The 11,150-nt window shown below is 49.0% G+C and overlaps 1 protein-coding gene across 3 annotated transcripts in view; it reads left to right on the top strand.

Moving 5' to 3' along the window:
- Positions 1 to 37: 37 nt before the first annotated feature.
- The window catches only part of KIF20B (kinesin family member 20B), a 502,673-nt gene continuing 491,560 nt past the window's right edge, over positions 38 to 11,150 (top strand). For all 3 annotated transcript variants that reach the window (XM_063961679.1, XM_063961680.1, XM_063961678.1), the window contains exon 1: positions 38 to 199. The gene's annotated coding sequence lies outside the window, so the exon portion shown is untranslated. The remainder of the gene's footprint in view (positions 200 to 11,150) is intronic.

The following is an 11,150-nucleotide window of genomic DNA, read 5'->3' as shown; positions in this document are numbered from 1 at the left end:
GCCGCGCTCCCCCTTCCCATCGTGCAGTTCGTTTTGACGACTCCCGTCCTCATTGGAGGAAATTTAAATAGAGACGGCGGTAGCGGCGGCGGCTGTGTGTGGAGAACTAAGATCGCAGCTGCCAGAGAGACGAATTGCTAGAGACCGGAGATCCTGGCGGCGGGGGATCCCCTGTGTAACCACCTGAGCCCGGTGACATGTGAGTGCTGCTAAATGGGATGTGCCTCTGTGGTCTCTACACATTAGTGCAGAGTTTCCCAGATTCCGCCGTTATAGTCCAGGTTTTAAGACTATCCATGCTTGATCACAGGTGGCCTAATTATTCCCTCGGTCAGTTTTATTTAACCTTTTGTACTCCACTATGTCTATCATTATAACATGGACTGTTATGTCGGAATCCGGGAAACTCTGCATTACAGTATATAGAGAAGCCACACAGGCCAGCTGGGTGTATGTGTCTTCCCAGTAGTACCTTACTACTGCAAGCTCTTATGGTGCCCATACAATTGTGCGATGCCCTGTGACGCGACATCACGGGGCATCGCACCGGCAGTTCAGGTGCGATGAAATTGCACCTGAACTGTCAAAGTGATTATCATGCGATAGATCGCATGGTAATCACGTGATGGGCACGTCCCCTCCGAGTGGGAGTGCCCTCTGGCCGCTTCCTGCGGGTGCCCATCGCACATCGCAGTGCGATATATAGCATGTGTTTTTAAAAACACATATGATCGCACTGCGATTCGATAAGTATTAAGTGCAGCACATATCTTGAGATTCGACCGGCGTGCCCGCACATCACGTCGAAAGGTACCTAAAATGTACATACAATCCTTCGATTTCTCTCACAGATGCGGTCGAAATCGAAGGTTAGCACCGATTATCTCACAAGTGTATGGGCACCATTAGTAGGCTAAAGGGCCTCTGATGTCAGGGGGAGGAGCAAGGTCAGTGGGATAGCACTTTCACCATCTATTCCTTAGTAATCTGGTGGTGAACGAAGCGAGCCAATGAGGGGTGCATTTCGGGTCCCATGTTATGACCTTGCTTCTCCCCCCTCTTGGTGTGGGTCACATGGTAGTAATGTCAGAGGTTGTTTTACCCTTGAAGAATTAAGCCATACCCCTTTCTCCATTCCTGATATGCACCTGTAGCTATCTTGTGGAACTACAACTCCTAACATGCCCTCACAAGACCTAAGCTGCCAGCAATAGTAGTATTGTAGTTCTAGGGCACTTAGCTGCGGATCCACAGATTATTCCTCCTCCCACCTATCCTAACTTGAGTGAGCTATGAGTAGGTATGGCCATTGGTGCTGTTGCCATCGATGGCGATATGACATGTAACCATTGATGGCTGCTAACTATGCAGTGCATGTCCATCAATGGTTTCCACAAGCGATGGTCATCCCTGTTCTTTCACTGACTGGTCCATGGGCCATCAGAACATGGGGTGGGGCTTAACAGGTGTTTTTTTTTTTTTTGGGGGGTGGGGGCAGGGCTATGCTCTGTGTCCTGTCACCATGTAAAAAAAAAAAATTGGGTATGCCGTGCCATCGGTGGAGGGAAACCATCTCTGTCTCCCCATCAATGGCAAAAGTATTCTGTATCGGCCATAAATCATTGATTATTTTGAATCGTTGATGGTCATCCTTAGAGTATTTATAGCTAACATTGTTAGAAGGTAAACTCTCACGAGTAGGGCCCTCTTCCCTCATGTGATTATCCTTTTCTTACTTTAATAATCCTCAACTGCCCAAATCCTGCAGTGTTTTGGCCAACTTGGAACTTATCTGTCGTTTACTGGTGTAGTTATGCTTAGTTACCCTGTACTTGCCCTATATTGTCTTCAACTGTAAGTAACTGTTATCATGTTTTGAGTATATGTACTCTGTAATTGGGCGCTGCAGAACCCTTGTGGCGCCACATAAATAAAATATAATAATAATGTAGTAGTAATAATTTAGCACCACTATAATCCTCCTGACCCCTATTGTTTATCCTAGTTAAACTGAACTGATAAGGGCCGTACGGATGGGGCGATTTCCCAGAGATGTGTGCTGAGCGGTCTAGCACAGACCGCTCAGAACACATCTCTCCCCCTGCTCAGCACAGCGCGATGTGCTGAGCGAGGGGAGGGGGAAGAAGGGGTGGACACCCCCCCTATAGTCATCCGAAATAATTGTCAAAGCTTAAAAACTGTACTACCAACCAGCCCCGGCACTTATGTGCCTTGCCTCAATCCTTGGGGGAAACACTACTGTGACTTGTTAAATGTTGGTCAAACATCTATGGACTTATTCCATGATGGGGATCCAATCTGCTGATTGGCGATTTGTTGGGGGAATAGGCAAAATACAGCATGTTAATCCCCAAATCCAAGATTTCTCTAACGTCCTAAGTGGATGCTGGGACTCCGTAAGGACCATGGGGAATAGCGGCTCCGCAGGAGACTGGGCACAACTAAGAAAGCTTTAGGACTAGCTGGTGTGCACTGGCTCCTACCACTATGACCCTCCTCCAGACCTCAGTTAGAATCTTGTGCCCGGCTGAGCTGGATGCACACTAGGGGCTCTCCTGAGCTCCTAGAGAGAAAGTATATTTTAGGTTTTTTATTTTACAGTGAGATCTGCTGGCAACAGACTTACTGCAACGAGGGACTAAGGGGAGAAGAAGCGAACCTACCTAACTGGTGGTAGCTTGGGCTTCTTAGGCTACTGGACACCATTAGCTCCAGAGGGATCGACCGCATGGAACCGGCCATTGATGTTCGGTCCCGGAGCCGCGCCGCCGCCCCCCTTACAGAGCCAGAAGCAAGAAGTGATACGGAAAATCGGCGGCAGAAGACTCCTGTCTTCAACAAGGTAGCGCACAGCACTGCAGCTGTGCGCCATTGCTCCTCATGCACACCTCACACTGCGGTCACTGATGGTTGCAGGGCGCTGGGGGGGGGGGGGGGGGGGGGGGGGGGGGGGGGGCCCTGGACAGCAATATAAACACCTTGCCTGGCAAAATCATCACAATATATAGCCCCAGAGGCTATATATGTGATAAATACCCCTGCCAGAATCCATAAAAAAGCGGGAGAAAAGTCAGCCGAAAAAGGGGCGGGGCTATCTCCCTCAGCACACTGGCGCCATTTCTCCCTCACAGCTCCGCTGGAAGGAAGCTCCCTGGCTCTCCCCTGCAGTGTACACTACAGAAGAGTAAAAAAGAGAGGGGGGGGCACTAAATTTAGGCGCAATATACATATATAGCAGCTATAAGGGGATATAATTTAGTTAATCCCTGTATTATATAGCGCTCTGGTGTGTGCTGGCATACTCTCTCTCTGTCTTCCCAAAGGGCTTTGTGGGGTCCTGTCTCCTGTCTGAGCATTCCCTGTGTGTGTGCGGTGTGTCGGTACGGCTGTGTCGACATGTTTGATGAGGAGACTTATGTGGAGGCGGAGCAAATGCCTGAAAATGTGTTGTCACCCCCAGCGGGGCAGACACCTGAGTGGATGGACTTGTGGAAGGAATTACGTGAAAGTGTCGACTCCTTACATAAAAAATTTGATGACATGCCAAATGCGGGACAGCCGGCTTTTCAGCTCGTGCCTGCCCAGACGTCTCAAAGGCCATCAGGGGCTCTAAAACGCCCGCTACCTCAGATGGCAGACACGGATACTGATACCAGTGTCGACGACGAAGAGACTAATGTTATGTCCAGTAGGGCCACTCGTTACATGATTGAGGCAATGAAAAATGTTTTACACATTTCTGATGTGACCCCAGGTACCACAAAAAAGGGTATTATGTTTGGAGAGAAAAAACTCCCAGTAGTTTTTCCCCCTTCTGAAGAATTAAATGAAGTGTGTGAAGTAGCGTGGGCTTGCCCAGATAAAAAATTGGTAATTTCTAAAAAGTTACTAATGGCGTACCCTTTCCCGCCAGAGGATAGGTCACGTTGGGAAACACCCCCTAAGGTGGATAAAGCGCTTACACGCTTATCAAAAAAGGTGGCACTACCGTCTCCGGATACGGCCGCCCTGAAGGAGCCTGCTGATAGGAAGCAGGAGGCTCTCCTGAAGGCTATATATACACACACTGGTATTATACTGAGACCAGCTATTTCTTCAGCATGGATGTGCAGTGCTGCTGCTGCATGGTCAGATTCCCTGTCAGAAAACATTGACACTCTAGACAGGGACACTATATTGCTAAACATAGAGCATATTAAAGACGCTGTCTTATACATGAGAGATGCACAGAGGGATATTTGCCGGCTGGCATCTAAAATAAGTGCACTGTCCATTTCTGCCAGGAGAGGGTTATGGACTTGGCAGTGGACAGGTGATGCAGATTCTAAAAGGCACATGGAAGTTTTGCCTTATAAGGGTGAGGAGTTGTTCGGGGATGGTCTTTCAGACCTAGTGTCCACAGCAACGGCTGGGAAGTCAGCATTTTTACCACATGTCCCCTCTCAACCAAAGAAAGTACCGTATTATCAGGTACAGTCCTTTCGTCCCCAAAAGAGCAGGCGGGGTAGAGGCGCGTCCTTTCTGCCCAGAGGCAGAGGTAGGGGAAAAAAGCTGCAGCATACAGCCAGTTCCCAGGAAGAAAAGTCCTCCCCCGCTTCTTCTTCCAAGTCCGCCGCATGACGCTGGGGCTCAACAGGCGGAGCCAGGTACGGTGGGGGCCCGTCTCAAAAACTTCAGCAATCAGTGGGCTCGCTCACAAGTAGATCCCTGGATCCTTCAAGTGGTATCTCAGGGGTACAGGCTGGAATTTGAGACATTTCCCCCCCCGCCGTTCCCTCAAATCTGCCTTGCCAACAACTCCCTCAGGCAGGGAGGCTGTGATAGAGGCAATTCACAAGCTGTATTCCCAGCAGGTGATAGTCAAGGTGCCCCTACTTCAACAAGGACGGGGTTACTATTCCACAATGTTTGGTACCGAAACCGGACGGTTCGGTGAGACCCATTTTAAATTTGAAATCCTTGAACACATATATAAAAAAAATCAAGTTCAAGATGGAATCGCTCAGGGCGGTTATTGCAAGCCTGGAAGAGGGGGATTACATGGTATCACTGGACATCAAGGATGCTTACCTGCATGTCCCCATTTACCATCCTCACCAGGAGTACCTCAGATTTGTGGTACAGGATTGTCATTACCAATTCCAGACGTTGCCGTTCGGCCTGTCCACGGCACCGAGGGTATTTACCAAGGTAATGGCCGAAATGATGATACTCCTTCGAAAAAAGGGAGTTTTAATTATCCCATACTTGGACGATCTCCTGATAAAGGCGAGGTCCAGAGAGCAGTTGTTGGTCGGGGTAGCACTATCTCGGGAAGTGCTACAACAGCACGGCTGGATTCTAAACATTCCAAAGTCACAGCTGGTTCCTGCGACACGTCTACTGTTCCTGGGGATGATTCTGGACACAGTCCAGAAAAAAGTGTTTCTCCCAGAGGAAAAAGCCAAGGAGCTGTCATCTCTAGTCAGAGGCCTCCTGAAACCAAAACAGGTGTCGGTGCGTCACTGCACGCGAGTCCTGGGAAAGATGGTAGCTTCCTACGAAGCAATTCCATTCGGCAGGTTCCATGCCAGAACCTTTCAGTGGGACCTGTTGGACCAATGGTCCGGATCGCATCTTCAAATGCATCGGCTGATAACCCTGTCTCCACGGGCCAGGGTGTCTCTGCTGTGGTGGCTGCAGAGTGCTCATCTCAGAGAGGGCCGCAGATTCGGCATACAGGACTGGGTCCTGGTGACCACGGATGCCAGCCTTCGAGGCTGGGGGGCAGTCACACAGGGAAGAAACTTCCAAGGACTATGGTCAAGTCAGGAGACTTACCTACACATAAATGTTCTGGAACTAAGGGCCATTTACAATGCTCTAAGTCAGGCAAAACCCCTGCTTCAAAACCAGCCGGTACTGATCCAGTCAGACAACATCACGGCGGTCGCCCATGTAAACCGACAGGGCGGCACGAGAAGCAGGGCGGCGATGGCAGAAGCCACAAGGATTCTCCGATGGGCGGAAAATCACGTGTTAGCACTGTCAGCAGTGTTCATTCCGGGAGTGGACAACTGGGAAGCAGACTTCCTCAGCAGGCACGACCTCCACCTGGGAGAGTGGGGACTTCATCCAAAGTCTTCCAAATGATTGTAAACCGTTGGGAAAGGCCACAGGTGGACATGATGGCGTCCCGCCTAAACAAAAAGCTAGAAAAGTATTGCGCCAGGTCAAGAGACCCGCAGACGATAGCTGTGGACGCTCTAGTGACACCGTGGGTATACCGGTAGGTTTATGTGTTCCCTCCTCTTCCCCTCATACCAAAGGTACTGAGGATAATAAGGAGAAGAGGAGTAAGAACTATACTCATCGTTCCGGATTGGCCAAGAAGAGCTTGGTACCCGGAACTTCAAGAAATTATGTCAGAGGACCCATGGCCTCTGCCGCTCAGACAGGACCTGCTGCAGCAGGGGCCCTGTCTGTTCCAAGACTTACCGCGGCTGCGTTTGACGGCATGGCGGTTGAACACCGGATCCTGAAGGAAAAGGGCATTCCGGAGGAAGTCATTCCTACGCTGATTAAAGCTAGGAAAGAAGTAACCGCAAACCATTATCACCGCATATGGCGAAAATATGTTGCGTGGTGTGAGGCCAGGAAGGCCCCAACGGAAGAATTTCAGCTGGGTCGTTTCCTGCACTTTCTACAGTCAGGGGTGACTATGGGCCTAAAATTGGGTTCCATTAAGGTCCAGATTTCGGCTCTTTTGATTTTCTTCCAGAAAGAACTGGCTTCACTACCTGAAGTTCAAACTTTTGTTAAGGGAGTGCTGCATATTCAGCCCCCTTTTGTGCCTCCAGTGGCACCTTGGGATCTCAACGTGGTGTTGGATTTCCTAAAGTCACATTGGTTTGAGCCACTTAAGACCGTGGATTTGAAGTATCTCACGTGGAAAGTGGTCATGTTGTTGGCCTTGGCTTCGGCCAGGCGTGTATCAGAATTGGCGGCTTTGTCATGTAAAAGCCCTTATCTGATTTTCCATATGGATAGGGCAGAATTGAGGACTCGTCCCCAGTTTCTCCCTAAGGTGGTATCAGCTTTTCACTTGAACCAACCTATTGTTGTGCCTGCGGCTACTAGGGACTTGGAGGACTCCAAGTTACTGGACGTAGTCAGGGCCTTGAAAATTTATATTTCCAGGACGGCTGGAGTCAGGAAGACTGACTCGCTATTTATCCTGTATGCACCCAACAAACTGGGTGCTCCTGCTTCGAAGCAGACTATTGCTCGCTGGATTTGTAGCACAATTCAGCTTGCGCATTCTGCGGCTGGCCTGCCGCAGCCTAAATCTGTAAAAGCCCATTCCACAAGGAAGGTGGGCTCTTCTTGGGCGGCTGCCCGAGGGGTCTCGGCTTTACAACTTTGCCGAGCTGCTACTTGGTCAGGGGCAAACACGTTTGCAAAATTCTACAAATTTGATACCCTGGCTGAGGAGGACCTTGAGTTCTCTCATTCGGTGCTGCAGAGTCATCCGCACTCTCCCGCCCGTTTTGGAGCTTTGGTATAATCCCCATGGTCCTTACGGAGTCCCAGCATCCACTTAGGACGTTAGAGAAAATAAGATTTTACTCACAGGTAAATCTATTTCTCGTAGTCCGTAGTGGATGCTGGGCGCCCGTCCCAAGTGCGGAGTGTCTGCAATGCTTGTATATAGTTATTGTTACCTAAAGGGCTATTGTTGAGAGGCTCTGTTATGTTCATACTGTTAACTGGGTATAATATCACGAGTTATACGGTGTGATTGGTGTGGCTGGTATGAGTCTTACCCGGGATTCAAAATCCTTCCTTATTGTGTCAGCTCTTCCGGGCACAGTGTCCTAACTGAGGTCTGGAGGAGGGTCATAGTGGGAGGAGCCAGTGCACCCCAGCTAGTCCTAAAGCTTTCTTAGTTGTGCCCAGTCTCCTGCGGAGACGCTATTCCCCATGGTCCTTACGGAGTCCCAGCATCCACTACGGACTACGAGAAATAGATTTACCGGTGAGTAAAATCTTATTTTCCAACATGTTACATGTTGCCGATTCCCCCGTCCTAGGTATTGAGAGAATGGTGTATACCCTATACCCTCCTGGTTTATCTGTCCCTTTAGTAGGGAATTTGTGTGCTTGTGTGTAAACAACTGTGATTAATGTTTTGTGTTGTGTATATGTAATGCGGGCCACATATCTACCTTGCAATTACCTGATTCCGATCTGCGATTTCTTGGGGGTTCAGCTGAAACCTACATGTTAACTATCCCAGAGTCGCCGGTTCAGATAGTTTGTTGGGCTGAAATTCTTTTACATACATACATACATACATACATACGTAAATATTTTTTTTTCTCTTATAACACAGAAAAACAGAAAATGCTGTAGTCTTATTACATGGGGCTTCAACCTGCGGCCCTCCACCTGCTGTGGGATTACACATCCCCAGCTTGCCCTGCTTCAGTTTTAGCATTCCTTAATAGCAAAACTGTGGCAAGGCATGATGGGATTTCTAGTTTCACAGAAGCTAGAGGGCCACAGGTTTAAGACCCATGGTCTATTGTATAAAAAATAAAAGTATCCGGTGTTTCTCTCTAGATTGATGCTGTCTACATGTAGAAAATTTATGTGTGTGGCTTTCAATTATATTCTGTGACCCCAATTATATTTTGTGACCTATCAAACTAGTGGCTTGTGGTATTTGGTCTTTCCTGGGGTCCACATTTAGTATCATGGTTTATAGACGGGTCTCTTGGGAGCCATGGGCACTTTAAGAGTTTAATAGTGTGGGCTGGCTCCTCCCTCTATGCCCCTCTTACCAGACTCCGTTTAGAAAATGTGCCCGGTGGAGCTGGTCACAGCTAGGGGAGCTCCTAGGAGTTTCACTGGTTTTATAGTTTTAAAAAAACAAAACAAAAAAAAAAGGTACAGGGAGGCTGCTGGCAGCCTCTCTGCTTCGTGGGACTTGGGGGTGGGATCCAACCCTAGAGGTTAATGGCTCCTATCTCTGCTGACAGGACACTGAGCTCCTAAGGGTGATGATCGCAAGCCCATGAGGCGACCACTCACTCCCGCAGCACGGCTGCCACCCCCTAACAGAGCCAGAAGATGGAGTGGTGAGTATGACGCCGGTGCCCCGGTAATCGAGTCACCGGCGTGAAATGTCGGCAGAAGGGTTGGAGCACAGCCCTGTGAAGCTGCACTCCGGAACGCTCAGCGGTACGAGGTGCAGTGCTGTGAGGGGCGCCTTGAGCCAGCGCACAGACCCTACACAGAGGCTAACGGGGGCTAATCCCACTGTTGGCAACCACAGTTACCTCAGGCCAGTATAATCTAAGCAGCGGGAAGACGTGCCATTACAGGGGGCGGGGCTTCTTACTCAGAGTGGATCCAGCACTCACCAGTGCCATTTTCTCCCTGCAGATCGCACCATAGAGACGCTGACTGGGAGCGCTGCCCTCCTCTTCACTCCAGATATCCTCTGCGGTACCAGGGTGTATTTGACAAGGGGGGAGAGTGTTATTTTTCACTGTTTGATCTATTTGGGTTATTCAGTCAGCGCCAGGCAATTATCATAACTGCCTACTGGGGCGCTGTGTGGCTGGCTCCTTATACTCTGTGTCTCTCTGAAGGTACTCTGTGGGGAAACTGTGTCTGCATTTTCCTGTGTGTGTGTGTGTGTTTATATATATATATATATCTCACATTACCATGTCCAGAGACTCTGTGTCTTGTGCTGCAGAGTGTGTATCTCCTCCTGAAGAGTCTATTCAGTGTACTCAGGAATGTAATGTTCTGTCCCAGGCTACTGAATCCGAACCCCCATGGGTGGCTTCTATCCGGGGAATGATATCCCAGATTTCATCTAGGATAGCTCATAATGAGACTGAAACACAGGTTTTAAGACAATCTGTAGAGGTTTTGTTGTATTCAGCTCCCACTACCTCATCAAAAGCCCCTGGTATGTACCCTAAAAAGCGTTCTCTTGCCCAGATAATGCAAGTTGACACGGATACCGACTGATTCAGGGGACGGTGATGGTGATATACTGAAGGGGGAGGCATCCCTTGCTAAGGGGGTGCAACTCTTGATTGAGGCTATTAGGGATGTTTTACACATTACTGATAAGGTTCCTGAGCAGGTAGAGGAGGCTTATTTTACTGACCATAAGAAAGCCTCCCTTACCCTCCCTCAGTCTAAGGAATTAAACGCATTATTTGAGAAATCCTGGGAAAACCAGGAGAAAAAATTCCAGATTCCAAAGAGGGTTCGCATTGCTTTTCCTTTCCCTGCGGAGGACAGGAAAAAGTGGGAAAACCCACCTGCAGTAGACTCTTCTGTATCTAGATTGTCTAAAAAGGTGGTTTTACCTGTCCCTGGTTCAACTGCGCTAAAAGAGCCGGCTGACCGCAAGATTGAGACTACACTCAAATCTTTATACACCGCTAATGGCGTAGCTTTGAGACCCACTATTGCTTGTGCATGGATTTCTAAGGCCGTTTTAAAGTGGTCAGGCACCTTACTAGAGGAATTAGATTCTATGGATAGAAGTGACATTGAATTGTTTTTACGTCACGTACAGGATTCTGCAGGTTTCATGGTGGAGGCCATGAAGGACCTTGGACATCTGAATGCGAGGGCTTCTTCCTTGGCTGTCTCGTCACGCAGGGGGCTCTGGCTGCACCAATGGTCTGCGGATGCTGAATCCAAGAAAAGTGTGGAGAATCTACCCTTCACAGGTCATGCTCTGTTTGGGGAAGCGTTAGATGCGTGGATCTCCTCGGCAACTGAGGGTAAGTCCCCTTTTCTTCCCTCTGCACTTCCTACGACTAGGAAATCCTATTCCACATCTACAATGCAGTCCTTTCGGCCTTCAAAAGTTAAAAGATCCAAAGCCCCTTCCACTTTCTTTAGAGGAGGTCGGGGGAATTCCAAGAAACCTGCACCAACAGGTTCCCAGGAACAGAAAGCTGTTTCTGCTTCCTCAAAATCCTCGGTATGACGGTGGACCTCCCAGCCTGGAGATCGGGCAGGTGGGAGCAAGACTAAGAAATTTCAGTCCATGTCTGGGTGTCCTTATGCCTGGATCCCTGGTTACAGGATATTGTCACCCAGTGGTACAG

Source organism: Pseudophryne corroboree, chromosome 3 (genome assembly GCF_028390025.1).
Source record: "Pseudophryne corroboree isolate aPseCor3 chromosome 3, aPseCor3.hap2, whole genome shotgun sequence".
Classification (NCBI taxonomy): Eukaryota; Metazoa; Chordata; class Amphibia; order Anura; family Myobatrachidae; genus Pseudophryne; species Pseudophryne corroboree.
This window is presented reverse-complemented; position numbering and strand designations above follow the sequence as displayed.